This window comes from Calonectris borealis, unplaced genomic scaffold (assembly GCF_964195595.1).
Source record: "Calonectris borealis unplaced genomic scaffold, bCalBor7.hap1.2 HAP1_SCAFFOLD_124, whole genome shotgun sequence".
In the NCBI taxonomy this organism is placed as follows: Eukaryota; Metazoa; Chordata; class Aves; order Procellariiformes; family Procellariidae; genus Calonectris; species Calonectris borealis.
The window spans coordinates 408-13,124 of record NW_027441512.1 but is presented as its reverse complement, the minus strand read 5'-3'; positions in this window follow the sequence as shown (position 1 = coordinate 13,124).

The window sequence follows — 12,717 nt, the reverse complement described above, 5'->3', positions numbered from 1 at the left end:
CTGCAATGTGCTGGGGCCTGGCCCACGCCTCCCGAGCCCTGTTTAACACCACTCAGAACCCCCAAGGGGAAGGAAACGTCTCTGCAGCTGATGACAAAGCAACAGGCCCTGTGGCTACCCCACCCCCCATGGCAAGCACAGCGGCTCCCTCGCCCCCCAGGGCAGGCACGGCAGCTACTCCGCCCCCTGCGACAGAGAACCAACCTGTGCCGGTATCAGTCGCCCCTATACAAAAAAGAAAATGCACAAGAAAATCAGCTCGTCTAGTAAGGGATGAAGATGAACCAGGGCCATCACGAGAACAGGAGGAGGAGGAGGCAGAACCCGTAAATGAGATGGTGACCACCCGATCCCTATCTCTGGGTGAGCTGCGAGATATGCGAAAAGACTTCAGCCGTCGTCCAGGCGAGCACACTGTCACCTGGCTGCTCCGATGCTGGGATAACGGGGCCAGTAGCCTGGAATTAGAGGGTAGGGAAGCCAAGCAGCTGGGATCCCTTTCTAGGGAAGGGGGCATTGACAAAGCGATTGGACAAGGGGCACAAGTCCTCAGCCTCTGGAGGCGACTGCTGTCAGGTGTGAAGGAAAGGTATCCCTTCAAGGAAGATGTTATATGCCACCCAGGCAAGTGGACCACCATGGAGAGAGGTATCCAGTACCTGAGAGAACTAGGCGTGCTGGAGGTAGTTTATAGTGACCTGGACGACGTCCGAACACCCAAAGATCCAGATGAAGTCCAGTGCACGCGACCGATGTGGCAGAAATTAGTACGGAGCGCACCAGCGTCGTATGCCAATTCGTTGGCAGTACTGTGCTGGAAAGAGGAAGAAGCACCAACGGTGGATGTTGTGGTTAGCAATCTCCGGGAATACGAAGAAAGTGTCTCCTCCTCCCTTGTCTCAGCTGTGGAGAAACTGTCCTGGAAGGTCCAGCAACTCGAAGAAGATAGGTCCTATTCTCCACCTGTATGGACCAGTACCTCAGCCATTAAGAGTCAGCGTTCTTCTGCTCAAGAGAGAGGATATCGAAAGTACACACCACGGGGCACCCTGTGGTTTTACCTGCGTGACCACGGAGAGGACATGAGGCAGTGGGATGGAAAACCTACCTTGACCCTAGAGGCACGTGTACGTGAGTTGCAAGGAAAAACAATCACACAAGGGGGTTCTCCCAGGAAAAATGCTGCTCCAGTTTTCAGGAAAAACCTGTCTCACGACGGTCCAGTTTCCAGTGAACAGTTCCCCAGACAGAGTAGAAGGGCTGGTCTTACTTTGAATTGTAATGAAGGAATTCTTGACTCACGTTTGCAAGAAGTGAGAAGCGGATACTATGACCAGGACTAGAGGGGCCCTGCCTCCGGCCAGGTGGAGGAAAGGGGCAAGTGGGTTTACTGGACTGTGTGGATTCGATGGCCTGGCACATCAGAGCCACAGGAGTATAAGGCTCTCGTAGACACCGGTGCACAGTGTACCCTGATGCCATCAGGCTATAAAGGGGCAGAACCCATCTGTATTTCTGGAGTGACAGGGGGATCCCAAGAGTTAACTGTGTTGGAGGCCGAAGTGAGCCTGACCGGGAATGAGTGGCAGAAGCACCCCGTTGTGACTGGCCCAGAGGCTCCGTGCATCCTTGGCATAGACTATCTCAGGAGAGGGTATTTCAAGGACCCAAAAGGTCCACCAAAGGTGGGCTTTTGGTATAGCTGCCCTGGAGACGGAGGAAATTAAACAGCTGTCCACCTTGCCTCGTCTCTCGGAGGACCCTTCTGTTGTGGGGTTGTTGAGGGTTGAAGAACAACAGGTACCAATCGCTACCACAACAGTGCACCGGCGGCAATACCGCACCAACCGAGACTCCCTGATCCCCATCCATGAGCTGATTCGTTGACTGGAGAGCCAAGGAGTGATCAGCAAGACTCGCTCACCCTTCAACAGTCCCATATGGCCAGTGCGAAAGTCTAATGGAGAGTGGAGACTAACAGTAGACTACCGTGGCCTGAACGAAGTCACGCCGCCACTGAGTGCTGCCGTGCCGGACATGCTAGAACTTCAATACGAACTGGAGTCAAAGGCAGCCAAGTGGTACGCCACCATTGACATCGCTAATGCGTTCTTCTCCATCCCTTTGGCAGCAGAGTGCAGGCCACAGTTTGCTTTCACTTGGAGGGGCGTCCAGTACACCTGGAACCGACTGCCCCAGGGGTGGAAACACAGCCCTACCATTTGCCATGGACTAATCCACACCGCACTGGAACAGGGTGAGGCTCCAGAACACCTGCAATACATTGACGACATCATCGTGTGGGGCAACACAGCAGAAGAAGTTTTTGAGAAAGGGGAGAGAATAATTCAAATCCTTCTGAAGGCCGGTTTTGCCATAAAACAAAGTAAGGTCAAGGGACCTGCACAGGAGATCCAGTTTTTAGGAATAAAATGGCAAGATGGACGTCGTCAGATCCCAATGGATGTGATCAACAAAATAACAGCCATGTCCCCACCGACTAGCAAAAGGGAAACACAAGCTTTCTTAGGCGTTGTGGGCTTTTGGAGAATGCATATTCCAGATTACAGCCTGATTGTAAGCCCTCTCTATCAAGTGACTCGGAAGAAGAACGATTTCAAATGGGGCCCTGAGCAACAACAAGCCTTTGAACAAATTAAACGGGAGATAGTTCATGCAGTAGCCCTTGGGCCAGTCCGGGCAGGACAAGATGTGAAGAATGTGCTCTACACCGCAGCCGGGGAGAATGGCCCTACCTGGAGCCTCTGGCAGAAAGCGCCAGGGGAGACTCGAGGTCGACCCTTAGGGTTCTGGAGTCGGGGATACAGAGGATCCGAGGCCCGCTACACTCCAACTGAGAAGGAGATATTGGCAGCATATGAAGGGGTTCGAGCTGCTTCGGAAGTGGTTGGTACTGAAGCACAGCTCCTCCTGGCACCCCGACTGCCGGTGCTGGGCTGGATGTTCAAAGGGAGCGTCCCCTCTACACATCATGCAACCGATGCTACGTGGAGTAAGTGGGTCGCGCTGATCACACAACGGGCCCGAATAGGAAACCCCAGTCGCCCAGGAATCTTGGAGGTGATCACGAACTGGCCAGAAGGCAAAGATTTTGGAATATCCCCAGAGGAGGAGGTGACACGTGCTGAAGAAGCCCCACTGTATAATAAACTACCAGAAAACGAGAAGCAATATGCCCTGTTCACTGATGGGTCCTGTCGCCTTGTGGGAAAGCATCGGAGGTGGAAAGCTGCTGTATGGAGTCCTATACGCCAAGTTGCAGAAACTGCTGAAGGAGAAGGTGAATTGAGCCAGTTTGCAGAGGTAAAAGCCATCCAGCTGGCCTTGGACATTGCTGAACGAGAAAAATGGCCAGTACTTTATCTCTCTACTGACTCATGGATGGTGGCAAATGCCCTGTGGGGGTGGTTGCAGCAATGGAAGCAGAACAACTGGCAGCGCAGAGGTAAACCCATCTGGGCTGCTGCGTTGTGGCAAGATATTGCTGCCCGAGTAGAGAACCTGACTGTAAAAGTACGTCATGTAGATGCTCACGTGCCCAAGAGTCGGGCCACTGAAGAACATCAAAACAACCAGCAGGTGGACCAGGCTGCTAAGATTGAACTGGCCCAGGTGGATCTGGACTGGCAACATAAGGGTGAATTATTTATAGCTCGGTGGGCCCATGATGCCTCAGGCCATCAAGGAAGAGATGCAACATACAGATGGGCTCGTGATCGAGGGGTGGACTTAACCATGGACGCTATTGCACAGGTTATCCATGAATGTGAAACGTGCGCTGCAATCAAACAAGCCAAGAGAGTAAAGCCTCTTTGGTATGGGGGACGATGGTTGAAATACAAGTATGGGGAGGCCTGGCAGATTGATTATATCACACTCCCACAAACCCGCCACGGCAAGCGCTATGTGCTCACCATGGTGGAAGCAACCACCGGCTGGCTGGAGACATACCCTGTGCCCCATGCCACTGCCCGGAACACCATCCTTGAAAAGCCTTGAAAGCAAGTCCTATGGCGACATGGCACCCCAGAAAGAATTGAGTCAGACAACGGGACTCACTTCCGAAACACCCTCATAGACACCTGGGCCAAAGAGCACGGCATTGAGTGGGTCTATCACATCCCCTACCACGCACCAGCCTCCGGGAAAATCGAACGATACAACGGGCTGCTAAAGACAACACTGAGGGCAATGGGTGGTGGGACATTCAAGCATTGGGACACACATTTAGCAAAAGCCACCTGGTTAGTCAACACTAGGGGGTCTGTTAATCGAGCTGGCCCTGCCCAATCAAGACTCTTACGTACTGTAGATGGAGATAAAGTCCCTGTCGTGCACATAAGAAATATGCTGGGGAAGACAGTCTGGGTTACTCCTGCCTCTGGCAAGGGAAAACCCATCCGTGGGATTGCTTTTGCTCAAGGACCTGGGTGCACTTGGTGGGTGATGCGAAAGGATGGGCAAGTCCGGTGTGTACCTCAAGGGGATTTGATTTTGGGTGAAAATAGCCAATGAACTGAATTTTATGATGTCAATTGTTATATGATATTGTATATCATTATTTCTATGGTTGCTATCAATGGTATAGCAGTGAAAATCACCCAGATTAATGAAGAATGAGCTGACTCCGATGAAACCGAGCAAAGTGCAACGATGATAGAACTGGATGAGCGCAGCAGTACCGAAATGAGAACTGGCTGCAGGATGCAACAGCCCAACACCACACACCATCCTTCTGGCCCTGAAAGACTGTTATGACAGATGGACCCCAAAGTTGTGGACTAAAAGAACTCAATGGACATTTGTATATATTTATGTATATATATGTATGTATATGTATTATATATATATATGTATGTATATGTATTATATATGTATATATATATAAAAGATAGTGGTGATTAATTGAAATGTATCGAAAAATGTGAGACCTAAGCATAACGTAAATGGTATGGAATAAGGGGTGGATACTGTCCTGGTTTCGGCTGGGATAGGGTTAAATTTCTTCCTAGTGCTGTGTTTTGGATTTAGTACGAGAAGAATGTTGATAACACACCGATGTTTTCAGTTGTTGCTAAGTGCCCTCCTCGTCCAAGGACAGCTCCCGTGCCTACTGACTGAGCTAGGTACACAAGATGGGAGGGAACATAATCAGGACAGCCAGCCCAGCTGGCCAATGGGGTATTCCATACCATGTGACGTCATGCTCAGTATATGAACGGTAGGCGTGATCCAGGAAGGGCCGATCGCTACTTGGTTATCGGTCAGCGCGGGTGGTGAGCAATTGCATTGTGCATCACTCATTTTGTATATTCTATCATTATTTATTATCATTATTTTCCCTTTTCTGTTCTATTAAACTGTCTTTATCTCAACCCACGAGTTTTTCTCACTCTTACCCTTCCGATTCTCTCCCCGTCCCGCTGGGGGGGCGGGGGGAGTGAGCGAGCGGCTGCGTGGTATTTGGCTGCCTGACAGGTTAAACCACGACAAGGGGGGAAAAAAAACAACAAAGAAAAGCAGAACCAAGAAAAGTACGTGATGCAAAAAACCTAAACCACTCACCACCGACCAACTGATGCCCAGCCAGCTGTGGCGGTGCATTTCCCCCACCTCTCCTGGGCCGCTCTGTGATCTCAGGAACTCCCGTTAGGCCTTGGCCTTTGGGTAATGAGTTGGGCGGTGAAGCGTCCCTTGACCGTACCTGGAACTCTTGCATGGCTGAGGTGGGGAACAGCACTGACCGCACCAGGAACTCCTGCTGCCTGGCCAAGGTGGGGAACGAGAGCGGGGATAATTCATCATCCCCGGACATCCTTATCTGAATCGTAGCTCGAGTGGAACGGTACCATTGGTACTGGAATCTTGAGAATTCTGGTAACCACCACCTTGGATTGTGGCCAGGATGGAAGTTTACGGATGACTAAAGCCAATCATCTTGCGAACCTATAAACAGCAGTCCTAAGTGAGACCCTTCGAGCTCTCCTGGACCGCAGCGGGCTGTGACCAGCATCTCCCTCTGAGTGGGAGCCTTTCAGAGCTCGCGAACTCTTGAGTTTGCGATATTTGGAGGACCGTCGCCAAAAGCTGACGACGGGACCTGGGCTGAAACACTCCTCGAGGCTCAACCCCTCGCCTGTTGAGAAATGCCGAGACATTCGACATGAATATTTCACTGGACTCGAGGGGAATTTTTAACAGGTATACCTTTTGTACATTGATATATATTTGTGTCTCTGTGTGTGTGTGTGAATTGATTTAGGTAACCAATAGTAAGTATAATCTGTAATTAAGTCACTGTTGTGATTGTAGTAAATTCTATTAACTCGCTTTGTAAATGTTAAATTAGTCAATGATTAAGTGTTGCTAAAATCTTGTGATCCACCTTAAAACTGTGAATGAGCCTTAGACTGCTGCTAGACACATCTAATCCCTTAGACATAATCCGTTGACCAAGTCTGGGACCAGGAGTGGATCCAGCCGTACCTAAGCTCCACCAGGAGTTTAGAAAGCAAGGGGTTGTTCTCTGAACCTCGTGACTCAACGGGAGGGTCTCCCGTACTCTTTTATGTCTTCGGTCTCTCTATAAATCATTCTAGCTCGATTCTAACTCAGCTTTTCCTTTGTATGTTTCATCCACGCAGTAAGTGATAAAGTGAACCTTGCCATCGACCTCTGTTAAGTCACACTAATAATAAATTCCTATTAAAACCACTTTTTGCTAATACCTTTGATGGTGATTCTTTAAGCGGCCCCTAAACCACTCATTCGCGACACTGGTGAAGCCATTACTCACAGGAGTCGTTCCACGTCGTGGCCGTCACTCCTCTTGGGAACAGACGGGAAAGCTCTGGAGGACAAAGGCTGTCAGGACGCGCTCTAGAAACAGAAGACCAGTGCAAGAAGATCCCATCACCTAATCCCAGAAAAGTAATTGTCGCTTGTATTTTGTGTTCTGTTGTGTCTTGTATTGTAATTTATTGTGCATTGTGTCTCTATTGTCTGTATGGTATGCAGTGTACTGTATTTTGTACTGTATGGTATGTATTGTATTTTCTATTGCATTGTATTGCATTGTATTGTGGTTTATGTATTGTATGTATTATGTACTGTATGTACTGTCATATATTTTGTATTGTAATGTATTTTGTATTGCATTTTACGTACTGTAACGTGTGGTATGTATTCTATTTATTTTGTATTGTATAGTATGTATTGTATTGTATGTATCGTATGTGTTTTGTTCTATTGTATGGTATGGTATTTATTGTATTGTATGAATTCTCTTGTATTTTGGTTTGTATGGTATTTCGTTTTTTTACTATAGAGTATGTAGTGTATTGCATGGTAGGTATTGTATGGTAGGTATTGTATGGTAGGTATTGTGGGTATGGTGGGTATGGTAGGGTATAGTATTGTATTGTATGTATTGTTCTGTAGGTAGTGCATTGTATGTATTGTATCGTACTGTATTTTTTCTTGTACTGTAGTTTCTTTTGTATTGTGTATTGTATTTTGTATTGTATTGTGTATTGTCTGTATGGTATGGTATGGAATGGTATTTATTTTATTGTGTGTATCGTATTGTATGTATCCTATCCTATTTTATTGTATCGTATCCTATTGTATCCTATTGTATCCTATTTATTTTGTACTGTAGGTATGCTACTGTATTTTGTATTGTATTGTAGGTCTTGTATTTTGCATTGTGTATTGTATTTTGTATTGCATTGTGTATTGTATGTCTTGTATGGCATGGTATTTCTTGTATTGGATGTATGGTATTGTACGGGATTGTATTTATCATATATGTATCTTATGTATCGTACTGTATGTATCACACTGTATTTTGGATTTTGTACTGTATTTTGTATTATATTGTACTTTGTATTGTACTGTAGGTATTGTATTGTTTGCATTTTATTGTATTTATTGCATTTTTTGGAGTGTTCTGTATTTGGTATTTTATATTGGTTTTTTTTCCATTGTACTGTGTATTGTATGTAGTTTATTTTATGTATGGGTTTTACGTATTGTTTAGTATGGTATTTATTGTATTGTATGTATCGTGATGTATCATATTGTACGGTTTGTAATGTATTTGGTATTGTAATGGTTTTTGTATTGTATTTTATGGTCCGTACTGTATGCTTTCCTAGTATTGTGTGGTATGTATCCTATTGTATATATTCTATTTTGTCTTGTGTTTTCTTGTATGTATTGTATGTGTTGTGTTTTATTGTATGGTATGGTATTTATTGTATGTATTGTAACGTATGTGTTGAATTGTATAGGAATGTATTTGTTATATTTTATGCATTGTATGTATTGTATTTCATGTATGGTAAGTATTGTAGGGTAAGGTATGTTTTGTATGGTATTGTATGTATGGCATTGTGTCATTGTATGGTATGTATTGTATTGTATGTATTGTACGTATAGTTTTGCTTTAATGTGTGTAGTGTATGGTATGGTATTTATTGTATTTTATGTATTTATGTATTATCTTGTATTATATTTTGTCGTATTGTATTGTGTTGTATTCTATGTGTTGTATTATACGTGTTGTACTTTGTATTGTGTTGTATGGTATGTGTTGTACGGTATGTGTTGTATTGGAGCTATGGTAGGGTGTGGTATTGTATGGTATTGCATGGTATATTGTATGGCATGGCATGGCATGGCATGGCATGGTATGGTATGGTATGGTATGGTATGGTATGGTATTGCATGGTATTGTTTGTTAGGTATTCTCTGTGTTCTATTGTCTGTGTGGAATTGTAACGGTATTTATTGTATTTATTGTATGTATTGTGGTTTTATAAATGTAATGTATTTATTCTGATCTCCTTCTATGACCAGGTGACCCGCCTAGTGGATGAGGGAAAGGCAGTGGATGTGGTCTACTTGGACTTCAGTAAGGCCTTTGACACTGTCTCCCACAGCATTCTCCTAGAGAAGCTGGCGGCTCACGGCCTAGACAGGTACACTCTTCGCTGGGTAAAAAACTGGCTGGACGGCCGAGCCCAGAGAGTTGTGGTGAACGGAGTTAAATCCAGTTGGCGGCCGGTCACGAGCGGTGTTCCCCAGGGCTCAGTTTTGGGGCCGGTCCTGTTCAATATCTTCATCAATGATCTGGACGAGGGGATCGAGTGCTCCCTCAGTAAGTTTGCAGACGACACCAAGTTGGGCGGGAGTGTTGATCTGCTGGAGGGTAGGAAGGCTCTGCAGAGGGACCTGGACAGGCTGGATCGATGGGCCGAGGCCAACTGTATGAGATTCAACAAGGCCAAGTGCCGGGTCCTGCACTTCGGCCACAACAACCCCATGCAACGCTACAGGCTTGGGGAAGAGTGGCTGGAAAGCTGCCCAGAGGAAAAGGACCTGGGGGTACTGGTTGACAGCCGGCTGAACATGAGCCGGCAGTGTGCTCAGGTGGCCAAGAAGGCCAACGGCATCCTGGCCTGTATCAGAAATAGTGTGGCCAGCAGGAATAGGGAGGTGATCGTGCCCCTGTACTCGGCACTGGTGAGGCCGCACCTCGAATACTGTGTTCAGTTTTGGGCCCCTCACTACAAGAAGGACATGGAGGTGCTGGAGCGCGTCCAGAGGAGGGCAACGAAGCTGGTGAAGGGCCTGGAGCACAAGTCTGATGAGGAGCGGCTGAGGGACCTGGGGGTGTTTAGCCTGGAGAAGAGGAGGCTGAGGGGAGACCTCATCGCACTCTACAACTACCTGAAAGGAGGGTGTAGCGAGGTGGGTGTTGGTCTCTTCTCCCAAGTAACTAGCGATAGGACAAGAGGAAATGGCCTCAAGTTGTGCCAAGGGAGGTTTAGATTGAACATTAGGAAAAATTTTTTTACTGAAAGAGTGGTCAGGCCTTGGAACAGGCTGCCCAGGGAAGTGGTGGAGTCACCATCCCTGGAGGTATTTAAAAGACGTGTAGATGAGGCCCTTAGGGACATGGTGTAGTGGGCATGGTGGTGTTGGGTTGACGGTTGGACACGATGATCTTAGAGGTCTTTTCCAACCTGTATGATTCTATGATTCTATGATTCTATGATTCTATTCTGTTGTACTACGGTTTCTTTTGTATTGTGGATTGTTTGTATTTTATTGTACGGTCTGGTATTTATTTTATGTATCGTATCGTAGTATATGTATTGTATTGTATGTATTATATTTTCTATTCTAATGTAGTATTGTATTGTAGGTATTGTATTATATTTTATGTCTTGTATTATATTTTATTATCTGTATATTAATGTAGTTGGTGTTGTAATGTATTGTGTATTGCATGTATTTTATGGAATGTATTTTATTGTATGTATTTTATTGTCAGTATTGTAATGTATTTTGCAAGGTACTGTATTTTGTATTGTATTGTGTGTATCATATTGTATTTTTCTTTTGTATTTTGCACTGTATTGCATTTTGTATTGTATGGTATGATATGTATGGTGTGGTATGTATTGCATTATTTTTTTTATTGTATTTGTTATTCCGTTGTCTGCTATTTATTGTCCTTTTATATCGTGTTGTAGGTGATGGTACTTACGAAATTGTATGTATTGTATTGTATGTATCGCATTGTATTGTATTTTGTATTTTGACTTGTATTTTGTATTTTGTATTGTTTGCATTGTATTTTATGTATTTATTGGATGGATTGTATTTTACATTGTATTTTGCATTCAATTTTGTATGATACGTATTGTATTGGATGGATTGTATTATACTTGTTTTGTAGCTTGTTTTGTATCGTACTGTAGTTGGTATTGTATTGTGTATTGTATGTATTGTCTGGTGCGTTATTTATCGTCTTGTATGTATCGTATTGTATATATCGCATTGTTTGTATTGTATATATTGTATTCTTTCTATTGTATTGTTTTTTGTATTGTATTTTGAATTGTATTTGGGATTTTGTATTGCATTTTGTATTGTATTTTATGTATTGTATTTTCTATTGCATTCTCTGCTTTGCATTGCATGTATTGTATTTTGTATTGTGTTTCATATGCAGTCTTTTATGTCCTGTATTTTATGTATTGTATGGTATGGTATTTATAGTATTGTATGCATTCCAATGTAGTTTGTATTGTATTGTATAGATTGTGTTTATTTTATTGTATGTATTGTATGGTTTGTAATGTATTTTGTATTGTAATGTATTTTATATTGTAGTTTATGTATTGTTTGTATTGTATGGTTTTGTATGTATGATGTGGTATGTATTGTACTTTATGTATTGTGTCTTGCATTGTTTTGTATGTATTGTGTGCGTTGTGTTTTACTGTGTTGTATGGTATTTTTTGTATTGTATATATTGTATATATTGTATGCCTTGTATTTTATGTATGGTATGTATTGTATGGAAAGGTATGTATGCGTTGTATGGTATTGCATGTATCATACTGTATCGTATCTAACGTATCGTATCGTATTGCATCGTATGTATCATATTGTATTGTATGTATTGTATTGTATATATTGTATGTATTGAATTGTATGGTGTTTCCAATGGATGTCTTGAATTTCTTGCATGCAGTGTATGGTATGTGATTTATTGTATTTTATGAATTGTATTGTGCTGTCTTGTGTTGTATTTTAGGTGCTGTATTGTACGTGTAGTATTCTGTATAATATGGTATGGTATGCGTTGTATGATATGTGTTGTGTGGCACGTATTGGATTGGATTTTGGTTTGTATTGGATTTTGGTTTGTACTTGTCGTGGTTTAAGCTGGCAGGCAGCCAAATACCGCGCAGCCGCTCGCTCACTCCCCCCCCGCAGTGGGACGGGAGAGAATCGGAAGGGCAAGAGTGAGAAAAACTCGTGGGTTGAGGTAAAGACAGTTTAATGGAACAGAAAAGGGAAAATAAGAATGATAATGATAGAATATACAAAATGAGCGATGCACAATGCAATTGCTCACCACCCGCGCTGACCGACAGCCAAGTAGCGATCGCTACTTCCTGGATCACGCCTACCGTTCCTATACTGAGCATGACGTCATGGAATGGTATGGAATACCTCGCTGGCCAGCTGGCCAGCTGTCCTGATGATGCTCCCTCCCATCCTCTGCGTGGTGGTAGGAGAGCTGTCCTGGGCAGGGTACTTAGCAACAACTGAACTCATCAGTGTTCTCAACATCCTTCTCATACTAAATCCAAACCACAGCACTAGGAAGAAATTTAACTCTATCCCAGCTGAAGCCAGGACAGTCTGTATTTTGTTTTGTACTGTGTTGTATACAGTGTATGTAGTGTATTGTATGGTATTTATTGTATGGCATGTATTATAGGGTATGTACTGCATTGCAGGTATGGTAGCTATGGTGGGGTATGGTATTAAATAGTATTGTATTGTATGGTATTGTACTGTACAGTATTGTAATGTACGGCATGGTATTGTATGGTATTGCATGGCATGCTGTTGTACTGTACGGCATGTATTGTATTGCAAGGTATTTACTGGATTGTATGTATGATATTGTATGGTACGGTATTTAGTGTATTGTATGTTTTGTGTTGTATGTATTGTATTTTGGTTTGGTTTGTATTTGTGCTGGTTTGGCCTGGATAGAGTTAATTTTCTCCACAGTAGCCTGTACGGGGCTGTGTTTTGGAGCTGTGCTGGAAACGGTGTGGATAACACAGCGCTGTTTCGTCCCTGCTGAGCAGGGCTTACACA